This window comes from Elephantulus edwardii, unplaced genomic scaffold (genome assembly GCF_000299155.1).
Source record: "Elephantulus edwardii isolate Elephantulus edwardi_28Jun2011 unplaced genomic scaffold, EleEdw1.0 scaffold00056, whole genome shotgun sequence".
Taxonomy (NCBI): domain Eukaryota; kingdom Metazoa; phylum Chordata; class Mammalia; order Macroscelidea; family Macroscelididae; genus Elephantulus; species Elephantulus edwardii.
The window spans coordinates 15,634,611-15,658,829 of NW_006399806.1; positions in this window are offsets into that span (position 1 = coordinate 15,634,611).

The following is a 24,219-nucleotide window of genomic DNA, read 5'->3' on the forward strand; positions in this document are numbered from 1 at the left end:
CATCTCTCTTAGAGCTAGGGATTTTGAACATTTCTTCATGTATTTGTTTGCCAACTAAATGTCTTCTTTGGTGAAGTGTCCCTATCTTGTGCCCATTTTGCAATTGTTTTGTTATCTTGTGGCATTTGAATATTCTATAAATTCTAGATATAAGTCCCTTTTCAGACATGTAATTACCAAATATTTTTCCCCAGTCAGTGGCTTCCCTTTTTACCCTGTTGGCAAAGCTTTTGGATGTGCGGAGGGAGTTTATTCTTATAAGGTTCTATTCATCTATTTTATCCTTTCCTGGTTGTAGGGTTTTCAGGATGCTTGTAAGACTGTTCATGTTGTGGATTAGGGCTTCTAGGGTTCTTCCAAGCTTTTCTCTAATGAAGTTATAGTACAGTATCTGGTTTTAGTCCTAGGTCCTTGATTCACTTTGAGTTGGTTTTTGTGTATGGGTGTGAGGTGTGGGTCTTGCTTGAGTTTTCTGCTGAAAGTTTTCCAATTTTGCCAACACCATTTGTTAAAAAGCCTGTAGTTTCCTCACTTAACTGATTTCATTCGTCAAAAATCAATTGACCATAGGTAGCTAGGCTCTTTTCTGGATTATCAATTCTATTCCATTGATCTATGTGTCTGTCATTGTACCAGTAACATGCTGTCTTGACCACCATGGCAATGTGGTAGGATTTGAAATCAGGGAGTGAGATGCCTCCTACCTTGTTTCTCTTTTTAAGGAATGCTTTGATTATTCCGGGCCTCTTTCCATTCCAGATGAAATTACAGATTGCTTTTTTCATTTCTTTGAAGAATGGAGTGTGTATTTGTATTGGGATTGCATTGAATGTGTAAATTGCCTTTGTAAGATTGTAATTTTCACACTATTGAGTCTTCCTATTCATGATCAAGGTATGTTCTTCCATTTCTCATGTTTTCTTTTTGTTTCTTGTACTAATGTTTAGTAATTTTCTTTTGTGTTTCTAGTTAGATTGACCACCAAGTATTTAATCTTGTGATAGGTATTGTTTTTCTTAGCTCCAGTTCTGTTTTCTCTTTTACACTGTAGAGAAATCCAATTGATTTTTGTATGTTGATCTTGTATCCTGCCACTTTGCAGAAGTGGTCAACTATGTCCTGTAGTTTTCTTGCTGAGTCTTTAGGGCTTTATAAAGATAATATTTTTGATATAAATTTATTTTAATATAAATATAGTACCATTGAAATCACATGCAAGCACGATACTGCTGAAAAAGATCCAAAAATGTTTGGAACAATATATCAACAGAGAACTGCCAGATGTGCAGGCTGGATTTAGAAGAGGTCGTGGTACTAGGGATACTATAGTTAATGTAAGATGGATCTTGGCAGAAAGCAGAGAGTACCAGAAGAATGTCTATCTGTGCTTCATTGACTATGCAAAGGCTTTTGACTGTGTGGCTCACAACAAGCTATGGCAGACTCTGAGAAGAATGGGAATCCCAGAACATTTGATTATGCTAATGTGAAACCTATACTTGGACCAAGAATCAGTCATCAGAACAGAGAAGGGAGACACTGGATGTCTCAAAGTCAAGAAAGGGGTCCATCAGGGATGTATTTTATCTCCATACATTTTCAATCTGTATAAAGAACAGATCATCCGAGATGCTGGGGAGCATCTAGGAGGAGGAATGTGGCATCAGGATTCGTGCAAGAATTGTCAACAACCTGAGTTATGCAGATGACACAACCCTGTTTGCTGAAACTGAGGAGGACCTGAAGCACTTGCTGCAGAAGGTCAAGGACTGCAGTCTTCAATATGGATTGAAGCTCAATATCAAGAAAACAAAGATTCTCACCACTGGGCCAAATGGCAGCATCAGTATGGATGGTGAAGAGATTGAGATAGTTAACAGTTTTTGTTTACTTGGTTGCACAGTCAACACTCTTAGTAGCAGTAGCTAGGATATCAGGAGATGAATTGCATTGGGAAAGTCAGCTGTGAGGGACCTCACAAGAGTACTGAAATGTAATGACATCAAGCTGGAGACTAAGGTGTGCCTGATCCAGGCTATAGTCTTCGCAATTATATGCTATGCATCGGAGAGTTGGACAATGAATAGGGATGATAGAAAGAGAATTGATGCCTTTGAGCTGTGTGTGGTGTTGGAGAAGAGTGTTGAATATACCATGGACTGCTAGGAGAACAGATTTGTCCTAGAGAGGGAGAAGCCAGAATGCTCCTTGTAGTCAAGGATTCCGAAGCTTCATCTGACAAACTTTGGGCATGTTGCAAGGAGGGACTGGTCCTTGGAGAGGGACATCATGTCTGGATTAGTGGAGGAATGGCACAGGAGAGAAAGACCCTTGATGAGATGGATCGATTCTGTGAGTGGGGTGGTGGGAATGAATGTGTTTGAGACAGAGAGTTTGGCACAGCATAGAACAGCGTTTAGGGCTCTTGTACATAGAGTCGCTATGAGTCACAAACGATTTGATGGCACATAACAACAACAAACATAATATTATATAATCTGCACATAGAGATAATTTTACCTCCTCTTTGTCAATTTGGATACCTCTCATTTCCTTCTGTTTTCTTAATGCTTAGACTGTATAATCCTTAGGGAAAAACTGAAAAAAATTTCATATTTGTAGTTTCTTATTCATTACAGATATTGTACCTTTCTCTCTTACTGATTATATTAGATCAATCTAGATATTGAAGATATTCTCCTTCACTTACAGCCAATTGATTATAAATGCAAATTACATTTATAAAATATATTCAGAGCAACACCTAGATTAGTGTGTGATCAAAGGAATATGGTTTGCCATTTATTCTAGGCTTTGGTGTTTGTTGTTTTTTTTATTGAATCACAATCTATACTTTCCCAATTTATTACCCATAAAGAACTTCTTAATCTTTATTTAATCTGCAAATTCTATTTGTCTGCTGTAGCTGCTGCTGCTATTCTGTAAATTCTGGTTGACTAGTACAGAAATCTCAGGCTCCAGTGGACAGCTGCTGCATCATCTATTTCTGTTTCTTTGCTGGTAGTGAGATTAGTAAGATTCCCAAATTTCTGGCACTGAACAAGCTCAATTTAAGTCTAGTGCTATGGTAAAACTAAACAATCACCTTGTGGATAGACTAACACATCCTATTTGCATGTTCCCACTCAGTCTTGTGGAAAAGTCAGTGGTAATGATCTAGGAAACCATTGTGAATAATAGACCCACTATGATAATAATAGGGAGCTCTAGTGGCCTTGTGGCAAGAAGCTGTGCTGCAATACCCAAAGCACTGGCTGCTCTGAGGGAGAAGGATGGCAAATCTCCTCCTGGGTGATTAACTGTCTCTGAAAACTTGCACGAGGACCAGTCCATTCTGATCTATGGTACACAACAACAGCAATAATAATAGACCACAGATACCACAGTCAACTCCAATTGACAGGAATCTTACATTCAATAGATTGGCACTTTACCTAATGCTGAGCTGTCCTCAGTATCTTCGCTGTTTTCAGCCCACTGCTGTAGCTATTGTATCAATCCCTCTTGTTGAAGGTATTCCTTTCCTTCTCTGCCCCCCTGTATTTCCAAGCATGATGTTGATTTCCAGACACTATCTTCTGTGCAATCCACCTAGTGATAAAGTTAACGTTCATGTTTGTTTGATGATTCTTTTTTCCTAAAAAAAAGGGTGTTTGCAATGAAGAAATCACTGAATCTGCAAAATTCAGTGATTTGACATTCAGCTTCATTTCTGTCACAAGATCACAATTTACAACTACCATTCATTCCTCATTATTTCCAATCTTTACATTCCAGTATCAAATAATTATTAATGCATCTTAACTGCTTGTTTGGCCAATTTTGAACTGCAAAATTTGGTAGAAATCCTCACCTCTTCTTTAGTTTTAGTTGTTGGTGCATATATTTGAATAAGAGTCATATTAACAAGTTATCCTTGTTAATATGCCTATATGGATAGATTCTTTCATTCATAAACATTGTACTTTAAGATAGATTTTGAAATTATGTTTTTCATTATGAATATAATACTATTCTTACTCAGTTTTTCATTCTTGACATAAAAAATCTTATGATTGTTTGCTTCAAAGTCGCCTAAAATGTCAATATTCATGTGTTCCATCTAATATTTACAAATTCCTGTTTTCCTACATTCATGCTTCATACATTCTACATTCTAACTATTTAAAATTGCTTTCAACTGCTAGCAAAGAAACAAAGATTCAAATCAAATAGAGACACAATGTTTACAACTATTACAAATCTTATTTTTACAACACATTGCAAGATAATAGCCAGTAGTTATAATGATTTCCTTTCACTATATATTGTATTTCCCCTATGTTGTGTCATGGATTTGTTGTTCATAATAGCTTTCCTTGCTAACAGCTCTGACTTCAAAGTCATGGGATTATTGTTGAAAATTACTTTCCTAACTACTGGTTTTGACCGGGCAGTAACCTGAAATAGAGTGTATATAAACTGGATTTGGATTCATTAATTGGATTGACCAGTTTCCCCCAGTCCCACCAAGTTTAAATTGAGTAAATTTAGCAATGAAAGTGGGAATCTCATGAAGAAGAAGCATAGTACATCCCTTAGGGCAGAGATTCTTGCATCAGTCAGACTGACACCTTCACAAAAACAGCTCAGATGAAAAACAGTGACATATGTGAGACAGAGCTGAATTGGTACTGCTGTCCCACAGAGCCAGAGGCATTAAGTCTGGGTAAAGACACCAGAAGTCTTTACCCAGACTTATTGCAGGACTTAGAGGAGAGATATCATAACTGGTAGGGTTGCGAGAGCTTTATCTCACTGGCCTAAAGTCAAAAGAATGAAGCCAAAAAGCCTGCAAAAAGGCTACTAGAAAAGCTGCTATGATTGAGGAATTATCTTGCTGCCAATATGAACTGTAACCTGTTGTTTCCCTAATAAGTCTCACAATTGTCAGAATAGTTCTGTGAGTCTGTGTGGCCATTGCAATGGATTTTGGATCTAATAACAGAGTTGTATGATTGAGGCTGGAATTAGTACCTAGTAAACGTGTGAGTGAAAGGAGTGCATGTCTGATCTTACAGAAGTTGCTTTTGTACTGTACTGTGTGTATTTTGCTGATGGGGATCCCCCATCGGCAAATTAATAGAGGTCAGAAGCAGCCAACCCCAACTTGCCCTTACTTTTGATATGTCTAAAGCTTTAAAAAATAAAATAGGTCACTTTAGCTGGTGATATTCTTTGTGTTGTGGAGTGGCCCAAATGGTAATAAAAGGTTAAAGTCAGTAACACTTTTGCTTGAATATTGTTAATGTAGCTTTTCGTTTACTTTAATCACAGAACACAGTCCTAACCCACTACTTTAAGTCAATTCCAACTCATAGCAACCCTCCACTGGATTACTGAAGCTGTAAATCTTAATGTGAGAAAATTGCCCATGTTTTATCTCTCAAACATCTGATGGATGAAGCTTTTGGTTTTCTGCACTTGACATGACAATGAAATATGTCCTACAAGAATCATTATTTCCAGATATCCAGATAAATACTTCTAAATATTTCCACTGCATAATAGCTAAATTCTTCCTGATAATCATTATTTACTAGGAAGTATAGCAACTTACTTCTCTTTCTGTTGATTCAGAAGCTTTAGAAGATTAAAGTGGTTCAATGGCAGTCTTAAAGTACATGAAATAATTATATCTTTGGGTGAAACTATTTTCTCACTTGAAATAAAATCTTTTAAAGCATGAGAACAAAAAGGTCATAGAAATATGAAGTACAAATTTTGCTACTGACTCAGCAACAATTCAAGCAGAATCAAATTACCTGTGTTACATTGCCTAAGTAGAAAAGCAAATTCTACCAGGCCTGTTGCAGATCCTTCTCTTATTCTAGACTCCAAACTTAGTGGTTTTCTAGGTCACTGAGAAAGCAGATTGGAGTATCATATTCAAATGAATAATAAAAGGCTCATCAAGACTCAACAAGTATTTGGTTTCTGTTTGGGTTGTTGAAAAGAAAGATGTACCAATTTATCATTCACTTTTGAAAAGATATCTTGGCATGCCTAAAACAATGGAAGCCTAGAAATTTCACTGAGTTTGAATCCCTGAAGTATTATATAATTTCCTCCCACATTCAAGCATGTATAAGCCTTACTAATATGGGAAAAAATTATGAGCACTCTTCAGCAATATAAATTGTTGTTGTTAGTGCCATCAAGTTGACTATGATTCATAACAACCCTATAAAGGATAGCTTGGAACCCTGCCCTATCCTGAGTCACTCTCACTGTTTCTGATACACTTTTCCCTATTATCCCAGTCACTGTGTCCATCTTTCTCATCTAGCCTCTTCTTCTCCTGCACTGACCCTTACAAGCATGAAGTCCTTCTCCAGAAACTGGTCTCTCTGGGCAACATGCCCAAAGTATGTGAGACAGAGCTTCAAAATCTTTGCCTCCAAGGAAAAAGGTGGTTTGCAGTATAAATAAACTACTAAATAAAACATAAAACACACTCATCAGAGGATTGGCTAGGATAATTAGAACCTCCTCAAAATAATATCTTTGTGTACATCAAAAGACTTTCCAAAAGAATAAAAAGGGAACTTACATATTGAGGAAAATATTTGACAATTGTACATCTTATTAAGGAAGCTCATGCAGACTCAGAGTGGGGAGTTCATGGCTTTGTCTCTGTGCAGGCTGGGGCTGACTATGGAGTGATTGGTTGGAAGGAAGCCACTTTTCTGTACGATGAGAGCCCATGATGTAAATCCAGTTTCTGTGAAAATTCATTTAGAGTCTTTAGAAACTCATTTTTGATCCTTAGAGGGATCAACCATTCTTCTAAGCAGTATAGCACGGGTCTGTCAATTTGCTGTACAGAGGTAAGTCATGGTTGTTATGATGCTAAACACTGTGACACTGAAGAGTCAAATGTGATAATGGTTACACATAGTGGACAGTGTTTGGTGGAGCTCCCCAATTAAAACAAGCTTGGAAGCAGGAGAGACATCCACTTCCGAAATAGCTTGTCTCCAGAAACTCTATGAACCTGGAGAAATGATGAAAGTTATACAAGTGTTCAGGTATTTTGTTCATAAGGTTGCTATGAGTCATCTATGACTCGATGGCACTTAACAACAACAAAAACAATACGTTTTATAAGGGACTCATCTCTAAAATTTTTAGGATACTTCAATACTGCAACAATAAATGAGAAAAATTAATCACAAAATTGGTGGAGGACAAAAATTGAGACTGCATCAAAGACTCCTCTCAGATGATCAGCAAACCCAGAAAGAAATGTTAAACATCATTAGCTTTTAATTCTCATTGCTATCAAGTCAGAATATATTTATAGTAGACCCCCCCAGTAAGTTTCTGAGGCTATAATTACCTGAGGAGTTTGCCAGTCTTTCTTCTACAGAGTGACTAGTGAATTTGAACTGCCGGAAAGATCAGGCTTTTGTGTTAACAGCACAACCTACCATGGACTGTTGTTGTTTGTCGTTTAATGCCATCGAGTTGTAGACAACTCATAGCGACCCTATGAACGAACAGTCTGAGCACTGTTCGTACATAGTGTTTCCAGAGGCAAGCCATTTTGGAAGTAGATGACTAGAATTCCCCCATTAGCTGTTGCTGTTACTATACTATGAGTCATCAAGATAGCACAGACTAATAGGTAACCTGCCAATAATATAAAATAAAATTTTTATTTCCGTTATTGTTTGCTGTCAATTCAGAACCAACTCATAATGACCTTGCAGCAGGTTTTCAGAAGTAATTAATCTCACAGGAGGAGATTGGCCATCCTTCTGCTGAGCAGGTACTAGATTTGAACCACAGGCCTTTGGGATTATAGCTCAGCTTTTTTCCACTAGGCCAACAGTGTACTAGAGTGCTCAAAACCACAATTACTTTGAATGAGTAAGTTAAATGAAAACATATTATGATGTGTGACTTCCAGTCAAGTAAAAAAAAATACTTTAAAAAAAACCACCAAACTTAACTTTACTAATATGTTTAGAGTAGCTGATACTTCTTTTTTTCTAGGACCAATTGGTACAATGAATTAGCCCCTCTACAGTTATCATCATTTATCAAAGTTCATAGAATTTCTGAAGGCTTATTGTTTAGGAAGTGGATACCACTCCTGGTTCCATACCTGACATCATATGTTATTTTTGTTAAGTGCCTTTGAGTCGCTTGAGATGTATAACAACCCTATCAACAGCAGCTCTGAACCTTTCCCAGTCCTGAGCCAGTCTCACTAATTCCAACACACCAACCCCTATTGCCCCAGTTACTGTATTTACCCAACTCATCTGGGGTCTCCCTCTCCTGCACTGTTCATCCACCCTTCCAAGCATGATGCCCTTCTCCAAGGACCAGTCTCTCCTGGCCATGACAGCAGATTTTCCCAATGAAATTTATCTCTTGATTTCCTGACTGCTGGTGTTAAGAGTGTTGATTGTGGATCTGAGCAATTGCTAACAACCTCAATCTCTTCTCCATCTATTTTGGTCCTGCCAATTGGCCCAGTGATGAGAATCTTTGTCTTCTTGATGTTGAGCTTCAATTAATATTGAAGACTACAGCCCTTGACCTTTAGTCTCAAGTGCTTCAGGTCTTCTTTAGTTTCAGCAAGCAAGGTTGTGTCTTCTGCATATAGTAGGTTGTTAATGAGTCTCCCTTCAATCCTGATGCCACACTCTTCCTCATAAAGCCCTGTCTCATGAATGATCTATTCTGCATACAGATTGAAAAGGTATGGGAAAAGGATGCATTCTTGACACACCCCTTTCCTGATTTTGAAACATGCAGTGTTTCTTTGCTGTGTTCTGAAGGCTGCTTCTTGGTTGTATAAGCACAATCAAGTGTTCTGGGATTCCCATTTTCTTCAAGGTTAGCCAAAATTTATTGTCATCCATATAAGGAAGGCAAATGCCTATGCATAGAAAGTGAAACACAGATAAAAATTCTTCTGGTATTTTCTGCTTTCTGCCAAGATCCAACTGATATTGGCAATAATGTCCCTAATGCCAAGACCTCTTCTAAATCTAGCTTATATTTCTTGTAGTTCTCTTGCAATGTACTGTTCAAGTCTTTTCTGGATAATCTTAGCAGGAATTTTCTACTGTGTGATGTTAGTAATAATGTTTGATAATTTCCACACTCTGTTGGGTCACCTTTTTTTTGGAATGTGAATAATGAATCTCTTCCAGTTACATGCATATTGACATACTAGACACTGGCAAAATAAGATGTATTGGCATGGAACATTTTGAATCATACTTGAATAGACTATGATCTATTATGCGATAAATGAAAAGGTGAGGAAAATCAGGGTCACATCCATAGTTTAAAAGATCATTTCCAGATCCATCTTTAAATACAATGAGTGACAGGATAATATCCATACACACACAAGAAACACCTGTCAATAACACCATCATTCACACACACACACACACACACACACACACACACACACACACACACACATCAATAAAAAGAGCAAAATAGGAGTAAATAGACAATGTCTACCAAATTTCTCAGTGAGAACTTGATCAAACATGCAACCTAGATGCACTTATAATAACGGATTACTAGAATGCAAAAGTTGAGAATGGAGGAGAAGCATTAATAGTTGGAAAGCATGGGTTCAGTGAAAGTAATGAGGCTGGAGATAAAATGATAGACTTTTGTACAGTCAATTATTTATTCATTGCAAATACATTTTATAAGAAACATAAACACAGATTGTATACATGGGCCTCACCTGATGGTCTATACAAGAATCAGATCAACCATATATGTGGGAAAAAATTATTGGAGGAGCTCAATATCAGCTGTGAAAACCAGATTAGGTGTTGCTTGTGGAACAGACCATCAACTACTCCTATGCAAGTTCAAACAGAAGCTAAAGAAAATGAAATCAAACCCACAAGAACCAGACTTTGATCTTTTTTTTCTATATTTTATTAATTTTCATAAACATTTACAGAGATTTTGGGTTTCCATTCATTCATTGTTGCATTATTCTCTCTACCCTCCTCCCAGTTTGTTCTTGTCCAAATGCCACAGTGCTTGTCAAAGCCAGTTCTGATTAATCTTCTTTGTCAGTGTGTCCTTTGCCATTCCCTATCACTCCTCCCTGAGAGAGACTTCACCCTGAGTCATAAGGAAAAGGGGATGGCGTATTCTCTTAGCTACTTCCTGCTGAAAAGGGACGCTGTGGGTTTCAGGGTGAAGATCTTCTCTCACTACTCTAAAGGGCCCCTTTGGCAGTAGGAAACACATAGACTATTATGGAGATTGATTTTGGAATTTAGATGTACTCTTATTGATTGTGCTTGGCCGTACATGTTCATATCCTTGAAGATCTATCATGGGGGTGTTGCAACCTAGAAGACACAAATTTGACTAACAAGTTATAAGTACATGAGTCCAAAAATTATGGAAAGTAAAAGAAAAGATTCTTTCATTGTTTTACAAACCCTCCCCCAGGTTCCCTCCACCATGTAGCCCTCGCTCTAGTCTCCTGTGATGACAGAAATACCTAGTTATATATCTCTTTTAAACCGTTTTCTCCCTCCTCTGTTTCAGTGCAGTATACATTATTGAACCCATCTTACTCAGTCTCTCCCCAACCCCAAGGACAGTCCCATTCTACAACAGTGGCATTATGTAATATTTGTCCTTTTGTGACTGAGACTTTGATCTTGAGTCTATCCCACTCGAATTAAAAAAAAACCAACACAAAAAAACCAACTATCTGAGAAATAGATTTGAAGCCTTGAACACTAATGAGCAAAAGCCAGATATGAGAGGATATCAAGAATATTATCCACAAAGAATGTAAATGAAGTGTAAAGACATTATAAAGACAAAGAAGTAATAAAAGACTGAGATGGATGTTGGAAGAGACTGAATATTGCACGAGAGTGCCAAGAAGCAAAAGCAAAGAAGAAGAAATCAGAATGTTAAGGAGTTGTACAGAAGATTTTAAAGGGAAGCTTGGGAAGACATAGCAAAGTATTATAATGAAATGTGCAAAAACTAAAGTAAAAAAATCAGAAAGGTCAAACTCACTCAGCATTTCTTAACCTGAAAACACTGAAGAACAAATCCAAGTCACGAGTTGCAATACTTAAGGATACTATGGCAATATATTGAATGATTCAGGAAGCATCAAAAGAAGATGAAAGGAGTACACAGAATCATTTTACCCAAAAGAACTAGATGACACCGATGAATTTCATGAAACTTATATTTAAGAGGCAATGCAGATGAAGGAGAAAGTTCAAGCTGCTCTGAAGGAATTGGCAAAAAGCAAGACCTCAGGTCTCAATGGAATACAAATTGACATATTTCAATGAACAGGTGCAGCCTTAGAAGTGGTCTTTAGGCAAGCCAAGAAATCTGGAGGGCAACCACCTGGCCAACTGAAAGAGATCCATACTTATTCCCATTCTAAACTAAACAAAACAACAACAACAACAACCAAAAAAAACACAAAACAAAAACAAACAAAAAAATAAAAACAAACAAACAAAAAACCCAGAATGTAGAAATTATTGAATGATATCACCAAAATCACATGCAAGCAAAATCCTGTTAATGATTATCTAAAAGCAACGGGACAGTACATCAACAGAGAACTCCCCAAAATACAAGCTTGATTTAGAAGAGGTTGTGGCGCTAAGGATATCACTGCAAATGTCAGATGGATCTTGACCCAAAGCGGAGTACTGGAGGAATGTCTATCTGTGTTTCATTGACTATGCAATGGCATTTGATTGCATGGATCACAACAAATTGTCATTAACCTTTAAAACAATGAGAATTCCAGGACACTATATTAAAGCAGGATGCAGTTGTCAGAACAGAGCAAGGAAACACTGCATGGGTCAAAAGTAGAAAAGGTGTGTGTCAGGGATGTGTCCTATCTCTATATCTTTTCAATCTGTGTGAAGATCAGATCATTTGAGAGGCTGGAATTTATGAGGAGGGATTTGGCATCAGAATTGGATAAAGACTCATCAGTACTTGTGGTATGCAGATGACAAAGCCTTACTTGAGGAAACTGAGGAAGGCCTGAAGCACTTGCTGTAGAGGGTCAAGGATTGCCTCAAGCCACAGCAAAACTTATTGCCTTTGAATTGGTTATGACTTATAATGACCCTTTTGGACATATTAGAAATACCCTAAAGGGTTTCCAAGGCTATAAACTTTAGAAAAGTAGAATGCCACTTTTTTTCTTCTGAAACTAGCTAGTGAGTTTACTGAAATCTCAGTTAGCATGAAAATGCTTAACCACTGTGCCACTAGGGACCCATCCTCTCCTTTATTCAGGAGTGGCATATCTAAACAACGTGTCTCTGGAAACGTTATGAATTATGATAAATGTTGATAGTTATAGAAAGGATTCAGGCCTTTTTTTCATAGGATCAAAATGAGTCGTGCTTGACATGAAGGCAATCAACAATAATAATAATAAAACTGATTCAAGTACGGAAATGGATTTAGAACTGATGATTTGTTTAAGGGTTTAAGTTAGATTTCTGTTCATTTATCAATGACTCCTCTATGTATGTAGATCAAGTTCAATATTTTGTTAACCATCAATCAATTTCTTTTCTAGGGATTCCACGGTCACCGCATTATTGCCATAGGTTTCTCAGAATCAAACTGTTCTGATTACTGCTTTGAATTCACTATGGATTGCAGTAGCCAAACCTGCTTTGCTTTCAGCAAATAAGTGCCAATACTTGGCCGCTTCAACCATGAGGTATAATTATATCATTACACTTAGAAATGCCAGTTCATTGGCAGCAGTTCTCACTATCATTTCACACCTATCAAAAAGACAAACCGTGAAGTTCTTCAAAGATTCTAGAGAGCTGCCCTCACAAATTTATTTCTTGCTGTTGGGTCAAAGGATCTTCCTTGCGTGGCTAAGAAAGTATTATATGATAAATCCACTCTAACATTCTAATCTCTCAAAGACTGGATACTTTCATCTAAACGTTCTGGCATTTCAATTTTATTTAGTATAGGCCATCTTTTGATCTATGTTTCACCCATCCAAGCAAACTATTTCTTAGAGCCCTTTCTAACCCCTTGAGCTATAACAATAAATCCAAAAGCTCTGCTTCATGTGCCTGTATCAGTAAATTCAACCTTATTTAGCTTTATGTTCCTTATTCTGTTAACTCATATCTTTAGCATTGAGTCCCATACATTACATGTATATTAATTTGAAAATTCAAACCATTTTTTAAAAGGGTGTATAGCGCTCTGTAATGAATATCCTGCATCCCAGCCACCTTTCTGGACATTCTAGAACTTGAATCTAGTTGTAGGTCTAGCAGTGGAGAAATGACATGAAGGTATCAGTAGTTTCTTAAAAAGTAAATCAGTCAGGGGAAGCTCTTACAGATTATATATGCTAAAAGAGCTTGTTTTGGGACCAAAGTTTGTATCAGTCAAGATTCCATCAGAGAAATAGAATCAAAAGGATATATGTACATAACGTATCTAAAAATATGTTAAGTACCATGATGAATGCAATGAATAGCAGATATAATGATGAAACTATAATCATCTAAGAGTGTACTTATCCAAGTGGGGACTCTTACTTTAGACAACATTTCTGCCTTCTTTATAAGGTGGGAACATAATGAAAATAAATTTGATGTAATGGGGAAATAGCTCTATATAACTTACAAATCAAGACTTTCATGTCAGCTTTCTAGATTATTTTTCCCTGACTACTACTTCTATTTTGATGACTTTTTTTTTAAGGCTGGAGAGAAAATACATACTTTTCAAAAAATAAACTTAGGTAACAATGACATACAAGATGACAACTATACATAGAACCTCACTTGATGGACTACACAGAAATAAAATTGACTACATGCAATGGGAAAGTCTGCTGTTAGGGACCTCTCTAAAGTACTCAAGAGCAACGGTGTCTTTCTGGAGACTAAGGTGCACCTGATACAGGCCATGGTCTTTGCAATCACTTGTTATGTATGCATCAGAGAGTTGTACAATGACTAGGGAGGATAGAAGAAGAATTGATGCCTTTGAGCTGTGGTGCTGGAGAAGAGTATTGAATGTACCATGGACTGCCAAGAAATCAAACAGATTTATCCTGGAGAGGGTTAAACCAGGCTACTCCTTGGAGGCAAGGATTCTGGGGCTTCGTCTGACATACTTTGGACATGTTGTAAAAAGAGACAGGTCCTTGGAGAGGGACATCATGCTTGGTAGGGTAGAGGGACAGCGCAGGAGGGGAAGACCCTCCATGAGGTGGATTGACTCAGTGACTGGGGTAATCAGGATGGGTGTGTCAGAGGCAATGCGATTGGCACAGGATAGAGCAGGGTTTAGGGCTCTTATACATAGGGTCACTATGAGTCACAAATGACTCGACGGCACATAACAACAACAACAGCATCGGTGGAAAACATCAATGGAGAAGCTCAATATCAGCAGGCAAAATAAAGTCAGGTACTATCTGTGGTACAGAGACCCTCAATTAGTCATGTGCAAGTTCAAACTGGCTATAAAATGAAAACAAAGTCATGAGAACCAAAATATTACTGTGATACTATCTCACTTGAGCTTCATAGTCATCTCAAAAGTAGATTTGATAATTAATAATCAAGCATCAGATAAGCTGTGAGGTGATATGAAGGAACTTATCCACGAAGAATACAAGGTTGTTCCAGAAAGCAGACAAATTAAAGGCTAAATTGGATATCAGAAGAGACTCAGAAAATTGCTCTGTACTTAGACCAAAAAGTGGAAAAAATGTTCAAGTATAAACAAATAGAAGATTTCTACAAGCTGCTGGATAAAACAAAGTATTATAGCAAAATGAGCAGGAGTTTAAAAAAGTAAAAGCTCAAGCTGAAAGAACTGAAAAAAAAAATTCAGCATTGAGTTAAAGCACTGAAGGGTTCTATGGGGAAATATACTGAATGAAGTAGGAAGCATGAAAAAAATAATGAAAAAGTACACAGAGTTACTATTCCCCAAACAAACTAAAACAGGTCAATACCAAAATATTTCATAAAGTATCATGTGATCAAGAATCAATGGTAATAAAGGAAGAATGTCAACATTCACTAAAGGCATTGGCATAAATAAGAACCCAAGAAATGAAAGAAGACCAAAAGAGATGTTTCCACAAACAGACACAACCCTGGACATTCTCACTAGCCTATGCCAAGTAATGTGGAAGACTGTTACCTAACCTACCTATTGAGGGAGATTCATTATTTGTCCACATTCCAAAAAAAGGTGATCCAACAGAATGTGGAAAATGTCAAAAATATCATTAATATCTCATATGCGAGTAAAATCTTGCTGAAGATTATTCAAAGATGCTAGACTAGTCGATCAGGAGAACTAGTGCATGAGGAGAATAGTGCATCAGGAATTGAAACTGCATTCAGAAGAGGCCACAGCAAGAGGGATATCATTGCTAATACAAGGTAGAACTTTCTGAAAACAAAGAATATCAGAAAGATGTTAACTTTTGCTTTATTGCCCATGCAACGATTTTTGTCTGTGTGGATTATACAAATTACGAGAATCTCAGAACACTTGATTGTACTCATGTGAAACCTATACATAGATCAAGACTCTATTGTGAACAGAACAAGGAGATATTGTTTGGTCTAAGATCAGTAAAGGAGAAGGGTTGTATACTTTCTACATAACTATTCAGTCTGTATGCTGGGCAAATAATGTGAGGTGTTCAAGCATATGAAGAAGAATGTGGCATAAGATTGGAAGAAGTTATATCAATAACCTATGTTATACAGATGATACAATTTTGCTTGTTGAAAGTGAAGAGAACTTGAAACATTTACTTTGGAAGATCAAATAATACAGCCTTCAATATTTTGTAAAAAGGGCAAAGGCCATGTGGGAAGGCCATATCCGATCTGTATCAACTTCACAAACAATAGCATTAATAACAGAAAACCAATTCCTATGAGATCAGACATGTCTCCCATTCTTCCACGTCTTTCTATTAATCTCAATACTAGTATTACTGCTTTCCTGGGTCTGCAGTCTAACGCCATAGCTCACAGACCACAGAGAACCACATTGAGGAAGCCAAAAGATTATAATTCAGATTTTTGTTGTTGTTGTTGTTATGTGCTGTAATAGATGTAGTCAAAACAGCTTTCAAAATGTGCACACAGGTATTTCAACCTTGAGCCTCATGGCTTTTGACCAGTGTTACAAAGTTCTCAATCCCATTAATGTTGGATCTGCTTCCCTCCACTGCCTACACATCCAATTGTCCAATAAATTTGGACAAAGGCTCTTAACTCTTGCTCAAAGGTTCTGCTCATTGGAGAGTGGAGAGTAACAGCCAGTTCTGCCTCATGTCAAGTCTGTGTGATCCTCTGCCTTAGCCAAGGCTGCTGCTACTGTAAGGTGTACCTGGAACAAGAAGGTCTGTTCTCAAGGGTGTCCTACATTCTCATGTTTCCTCTTCTTCTCTTCTTCTTTGGCAGGGAAAGTAAAAAATATTTATTGGTGAGACTAGCCAATCTCTTGTAGATTGGCGAGATGGGCCCTTCTGGAATGTAAGACATTCCTTTGTGGAATGGTGATATTCAGTCCGCTTGTGGATAGGCTAAGAAACCCTATTCACATATTTCCACCCATCCACATGACAGAGTCAAGTTTAGTGGCTAGAAAAGCCATCTTGAAAGATAAACTCTACACATCTCAACATTTAGAAAACAAAAATCCTCACCACTGAACCAATAAGCTATGCCATAATATGTTGATAAGAGGGTAAAGTTATCTACGATTTCATTTTACTTGGGCCCACAATCAACACTCATATGTTTCATTGGAGAAAGGCCTTTCCAAAGTGCTAAAGAGCAAGGATGTCAGGTTACCGGCTAAGGTGAGCCTGATACAAGACATGACTTTTTCAAAATGCTTCTGAAATTTTGACAATGAGTAAGGATGGCAGAAGAATAAATGGCTTTTGGATTGAGAAATTGTTATCCGTGGATTGCAAAAGAACAACAAACACATCTATTTTGGAGGAAATGCAACCAGCATATTCCTTAAAAGTAATGCTTCTGAAAATTCATCTCAGAGGGGCATCAATCCTTGATAGTAGACATAACACAGGGAATGGTCAGAGGTCACAGAAAGAGAGCATTTACTACAAGACGGATTGACGCAATGGCTGTAACAACGAGTGAGTGCATGTTAAAGATTGTGAGGGTGACTCAGGATAGGACAAGGTTCAGATCTGTTGTTCATTGAGTTGTTGGGAGTTACACTCAACTTGAGAGCATATAACAACAACTTCTGGAATAGTTTATGCTCAAAATATTACCTCCATTTGGTTTCCAATGCTGTTAATGATATGGAAAGAGAGTGTCCATGTTTCTCCCTCTCAACCATTGGTCGAGTTCATCAATCAGAGAGGAGTACCATTTGCTTTGGCAGCATAGTGCTCTCTCTGACACAGTTCCCGTAATGTTCAAAGAGGACTACTTCATGTGTCTGTTATTTGTCATAGTTAACTATGTTATGAGTACTCATGTTTCTCATCTATTACATTCTTTGACTGAAGAGAATAAATAGTGCTTAAATATTTTCGTAATCTATGCTTTTGAGCACATGATATCTTTGTTAACTGAAAGTAAGAGGCTTAGAGAGGGAGTAGAGCTCAGTGGTAGAGCATTTGACAGCAAAGTAAGAGGCTTAAGCTACTGGTCATTTAAAACCTTTGCTTCACCATTTAAAATTTCTGAAATTCTTAAATAAGAAAGACAAGTTATGCTGGTCTGAAAATAGCATTTGAAATAAGACTCACCCTGTGTGCCTATGTAATAAATTCATTGACTTTTTTACATAAATTCTTCTCCCTGAGGATAGGCTGACATGCATCACTGGCTGTAAAGAGCTACACTGAGACTTCCAAACTCCACTTCCCAGTGCCTCTTCCTAAGAATGTCATTACTAATCCAAAGAGCTCAACTAATGGAGTTTAAAGTGACAGAGTCTTTAATAGAGTAATAAAACCTCTTAAGATGTACTTTAGGGGCTCCTAACTCTCCCAGTATTGTAGTAAATATAATGAACATAAAAATTATCTTTGCAGCTGTTGTATCTGTCAGTAACAATAACAAACTCTCAGCACGGCAAAGGCCAAAATAGCATCTGGTGTTTTGATTCACCCAATTTAATCAGGGAGTTGAGCTTTTACCATCTTCCAGTTTTGCTTATTGATTTACAATATTTGTGAAGATTATGTGAAATCCTTTCCAAGATACACACTTAGCATGGTCCTACTCTTCTCACCTCATACTCACTCTATACGTTGCCAAGAGAACTCTCATGTTTAACCTCAAGGAGAGAAGTAGCATTAAAGATCAAAGTGCACTTGTAAAAGTAATAAATCTGACAGCAGATTCTTAAAATTGGTGAGAATATGATTTCTATCATAACATAATAGGCAAAAATAATAACATTTTCCTAGCCTTTGCCTTTCTCATCAACAGTAACCATCTAATAGTGTTTGCAGAAATATACTAATATGTTGGGCAATGATGATTTTTATGTATAACAAATCTTGAATGCTAAATCAAGAAATGATATTTTTTAAAAATAATCTTATTATAGTTTTAGAATGAGAGTTTACAGAGAAAATTAGCTCTCCTTTCGGCAATTCACATATATTTTATTTTGTGACTTTGATTACAATCCCCAGCTTGTAACTGCACACTTCCCACTGCTTCATATTGCCATTCATCCTTCTTTTCTATCCCCTTTCTATCTTCTGAGCTTTACCCATGGAAAAGTTATGCCATTTTATTGTTAATAAGGAGTGTGCTTTCTCTAGTATTATTTATCACCTTCTTTTGTTGGTTCCAGACAGTTACACCTTTGAGGGCTGCTTACAAGCAAAGTTGTTAAGCTCACAATATCTTCTCAATAAAATAAGATGTAAAATATTTGTGTGTGTGTGTACTATTATACCAATTGACATTCATATTTTGCCTAGATTATGGTACTGTGTTCTTAGGTCCATGAATCAATAAATGTTTTATAAGTTATACTCTTTGTGATTTTGCTTTTCAAAAGAGACAGCATCAGATCAGTTCACAAGGTTTGTGGTTAGAGAACATCTGTTGTTGTTGTTGTTGTTGTTATGTGTCATTGAGTCGTTTGTGACTCATAGTGACCCTATGTACAAGAGCCCTAAATGCCGTTCTATTCTGTGTCAACCTCACTGTCTCAAAAATATTCATTCCCACCACTCCACTCACAGAATCGATCCATCTCATCGAGGGTCTTCCTATTCTGCATCGTCCTCCACTCTCCCAAACATAATGTCCCTCTCCAAGGACCAGTCCCTCCTTGCAACATGCCCAAAGTATGTCAGACGAAGCTTCAGAATCCTTGACTCCAGGGAACATTCTGGTTTCACCCTCTCCAGGATGAACCTGTTTGTTCTCCTAGCAGTCCATGGTATATTCAACACTCTTCTCTAGCACCACAGCTCAAAGGCATCAATTCTCTTTCCATCATCCCTATTCACTGTCCAACACTCCGATGCATAGCATGTAATTGCAAAGACTATAGCCTGGATCAGGCGCACCTTAGTCTCCAGCCTGATGTCATTGCACTTCAGTACTTTTGAGAGGTCCCTCACAGCTGACTTTCCCAATGCAATTCATCTCCTGATTTCCTGGCTGTTGTTACCAAGAGTATTGACTGTGGAACCAAGTAAATGAAAACTGTTAACTATCTCAATCTCTTCACCATCCATACTGATGCTGCCATTTGGCCCAGTGGTGAGACTCTTTATTTTCTTGATATTGAGCTTCAATGCATATTGAAGACTGCAGTCCTTGACCTTCTGCAGCAAGCTCTTCCGGTCCTCCTTAGTTTCAGCAAGCAGGGTTGTGTCATAACTCAGGTTGTTGATGATTCTTCCACCAATCCTGATGCCACATTTCTTCTCGTACAGCCCAGCATCTCGGATGATCTGTTCAGCATACACATTGAAAAGCTATGGAGACAAAATACATCCCTGATGGACCCCTTTCTTGATTTTGAACCACCCAGTATCTCCTCCCTGCTCTGTTCTGACAACTGCCTTAGTCCAAGTATTGGTTTCACATTTTCCTTAACATTGTCACATTACAGTGCTGAAAACTTTGAAGAAAATGGCTTCCCAACAATAAATTTTAGTAAGATGATTATGTAATATTAAATAGTGCTCATTACACTCATATGATAAATTTCTCAAATATATTTTCAGATTGAAAGTAAATGCTCGTCTATCTTTAAATTCAAATTGTAAGCTCTTGTTAAAAACAAAATGTTAAAAGCAAGATTTGACCAAGATATATTTATCAGTATGTCCTAACATTATGCCAAGCATCATTGATTTAAAATAAAACATCACTTCTTACCTCAGAAGGTGTATTTCCTTCTTGAGTGTGGATTGTGAAAAAAATTATGGGATTAGTTCTTTTTTAGCACCCTCTAGAAACATTAGTATAAACTTAATATTGTTAGCCAGAGTCAGAATTTGTAGAATAAACTTTTAAAATTCAATTAGAAGATTTTACTTTAAACCCAAAAGACACATTTTCAAAAGAAGTATAATAAAGTGAACAAAGAATTAAAGAACTGACTTTCTCATTTATATTAGAGAAGGCATGATGTATGTTTGATAATCAAAAACCAAAAATAATAAAGCTAAAGTAAAAACATGTTTGCCTCATGGAGCTCATTTGCTTGTTATTGATTTCCTGCCTTTGAAGATAATGTTCTACAGCAAAGTGATGGTGCTTGGTGTGTGACAACTGCTGTTTTGATAAAGCTCATGTTATGTGTCCAAAGATAAAGGCTTGTTCTGAAACCAGTCTCCCTGCATGATGTAGCTGTGAATGCTGTTGTTGCATTGTGTGCTATTTACTTCTCTAGAATATTCTTGTTAAGAAGAAATAGGAGAATTTGCTCTAAAAAATAAATTCCTGCATCCCCAGGGGATTTCTTACATGCCCTATTCTTTTCACAGACAGGGATTAATCCTTTTCTCTGGTTAAGAGAAGAGCTAAAAGATGGTCAAAAATGGTTTCCAAGTATTTATTGTGCAGGAAGGAATAGGAATTTACTAAAATGGGGGTGTTACCTTCCTGGAGATCATAGCAGTATGAAATGAGCTTCGAGATGCAGTAGTAGAAATTTAGTTTACTCATAGAGTAAGGGACCTCTGGTGGCCTAGTGATTAAAAATCTGCACTGCAATCCCAAAGGCACATGTTTTGAATCTACTATCATCTCCTCATGAGAATGGCAATCTCCTGTGTGATTTATTCCCTTGAAAACACTCTACAACACACAATAACATAGAGGTAAGACTGTGCTTTTTGACTGTCCATCTTTCTTCAATAATGAATACATAATCCTGCTCAGAGGATAACAAATGACTATGATCATAACATGTAAGTTTTTTCACAACTTGGTATGTATTAACATCAAGTTTTACCTTCATTCAAGCCATATTATTGACAGTCTTTATTATGAGATTAGAAAGCATCTGTTTAACATGTGGTTTTAAAACATGTATCTAGAGTCAGCTGTATCTTTGTCACAAGATAATACAGTATATTTAACCTGCTATGTGACTTCTTGAACAATTTAGTGAGTTCCATAAAAGAAATGCAATCTTCTTGCTTGAATTAAGGTAGAAGGGGAAAAAAAGAACACTAAGAATGTATGTTCTGGTCCCCAATGGAGAAAAGACAGTAATGATAGGCATAATCCAATGGTATTTAATTTTATAAAACGTAATGAATGGGAATGACTGTATGAAACACAATTTGAATGAAGAATAGCAAAAAATTCAATGTATATATGAACTTTGTAAGCAAATAATTTCACACACACACACACACACACACACACACACACATGCGCATGCGCACACACAGAGAGAGAGAGAGAGAGAGAGAGAGAGAGAAAGCATGTTCAGCCTGCAGCCTGAAACCTAAGACTACAGAAGATCTGACAGCAAAAAATTTTGCAGAATCACAGTAAAAACGGTAAATTTTGTTTCCTGGTAAAATTTGTGTATGCAATACCTGAACAACAACAACAAAAAGATAAAAAATAGAATCGAGGAGTGCTAAAGAAATGGACATGAGCTACCAGAAATCACATAAACACTTTTCTGCCAACAAAAGTAATTTGCTCCATCAGCTAGAATGCAACCGGGGAGCAGAGGATGATCTGTTAGGCTTCATCATCTCTGACAGTGGAAATTAATAGAATGCTAAGGCTCCTTTTAAAAGATAAAGCAGACTAAAGCAAATTCCATTTTCAGTGGTCTTTCCTCTATAAAATCTCTAGTGTGGTTTATAAACTGAAGCATGACCAGAAATTGAAATTGTTGGTTAGTAACTGTGCAAATCCCAGGAAAAAACAAGCTCTTAATTGCTTAGAGAAGATACCTATCCCCTGTTGCTGTTAGGTGCCATTGAATCCACTCTACTTATGACTCATAGTGTCTCTGTGAATAGATCTGAACCTTACACTATCCTGTGCGGTTCTCAAGATATCTGATATGTTTGAGCCCATTGTTACAGTAACTGTTCACTCCTTATTAAGGGTCTTCTTTTTCTCTGACCCTCCAAACCTTTATCTATAATTGTATTATGTGCTGTTGTTGTGTACCACAGAGTCAGAACCAACACGTAACTGACCTCCAGGAAGGTTTTCAGTAGAAGTTAATTGCATGAAAGGAGATTGCCCATCTTTCTCTCATAGAGCAGCTGGTGGTTTTGAAATGTATGACTTTAATATTGCAATACAACTTCTTACCACTAGGCCACTAGTTCTAACAAGCAGATTTTACTGTGGTCCGATTTATTAAAAGAGAAGGTATGCCTAGCTGTATTGAGAAAGTCATGGAGAAAAACTGAAAAAGGATATTCTCCCAGAAAACAGGACTTAGAATGAGCAGTAGCAAGTGAAAAATCAACTCCATTGCCTGGAAAAGAAATCTTTACTGTTGTTTCTGCCCATCAAAATTTGGCAAATACTAAAGTAAGGTTTAGATCTATTTTTCATAGGTGATTACTAGTTATAGTCAACTAAACTGTATCTAACATCAATACAAAGGGGTACTATATTGGAGTAACTGATCTCAAAAATGCTCTCCAACAGATAATTTCTTCATATTCTTGTTCAGTACTTTTCTACTGGATTGGGGCCAGCCCTGTGACAAGCGTTATGAAAATGCAATTAAAGTGATAGAGTGTCTGTTACAATCCTTGAGAAATGGCATCATGTTGAGAGAAGTGGAAGGTCGGAGAAGAATAAAAGATTCTCAACACAATCAATTGATATGATGGCTGTAGCAATGGGCTTGAGCATGGCTTGGATTGTGTTGATGGTTTAGGATAGGGCAAGAGTTAGATCTGTTGTTCATAGAACTGCTGTGAGTCATAGAGAGAGCTCTGTTGTCCTAGTGGATAGAAAACTATGCTCCCAAGTCAAAGGTGGGTGACTTTAATCTATAGCACTCAGGCCTTGTTTTAATTGTTTTTGGTCAAACATTCTTCTAAGTGATACAGCACTGGTCTGTCAATTTGCTGTATAGAGGTAACACGTAGTTGCTATGATGCTAAACACTTTGATGTGTCAAATGCGATAATGGTTACCCATAGTGGACAGTGCTTTGTAGAGCTCCCAGATTAAGCTTGGAAGCAGTTGTATCCACTTCCAAAATAGATTACCTCTGGAAACTCTATGAACTTAGAGAAAAGATGAAAGTTATAAAAGTGTTCAGATCTTTTGTCATAGGGTAAATATGAGTCATCGACGACTCAACAGACCAAAACAACAACAGCAGCAGTTCCTAGAATATCATGAGAAGTTATCACATGAGAATTCCATCTTGTCTTTTGGTTAAACCACAGAGAGCACTGTGAAGAGACACATAGACCACATGGTACACAGAGACGCTGTTGTTGTTGTTATGTACCATAGAGTCAGAACTGACCTATAACCAGTTCTCCAGTAGGTTTTCAGAGGCAATAAATAGCCCAGGTATTGATTGCCCATCTTTTCACTCAGAGCAATATATAGATACAGAGAGAGAGAGAGAGAGAGAGAGAGAGAGAGAGAG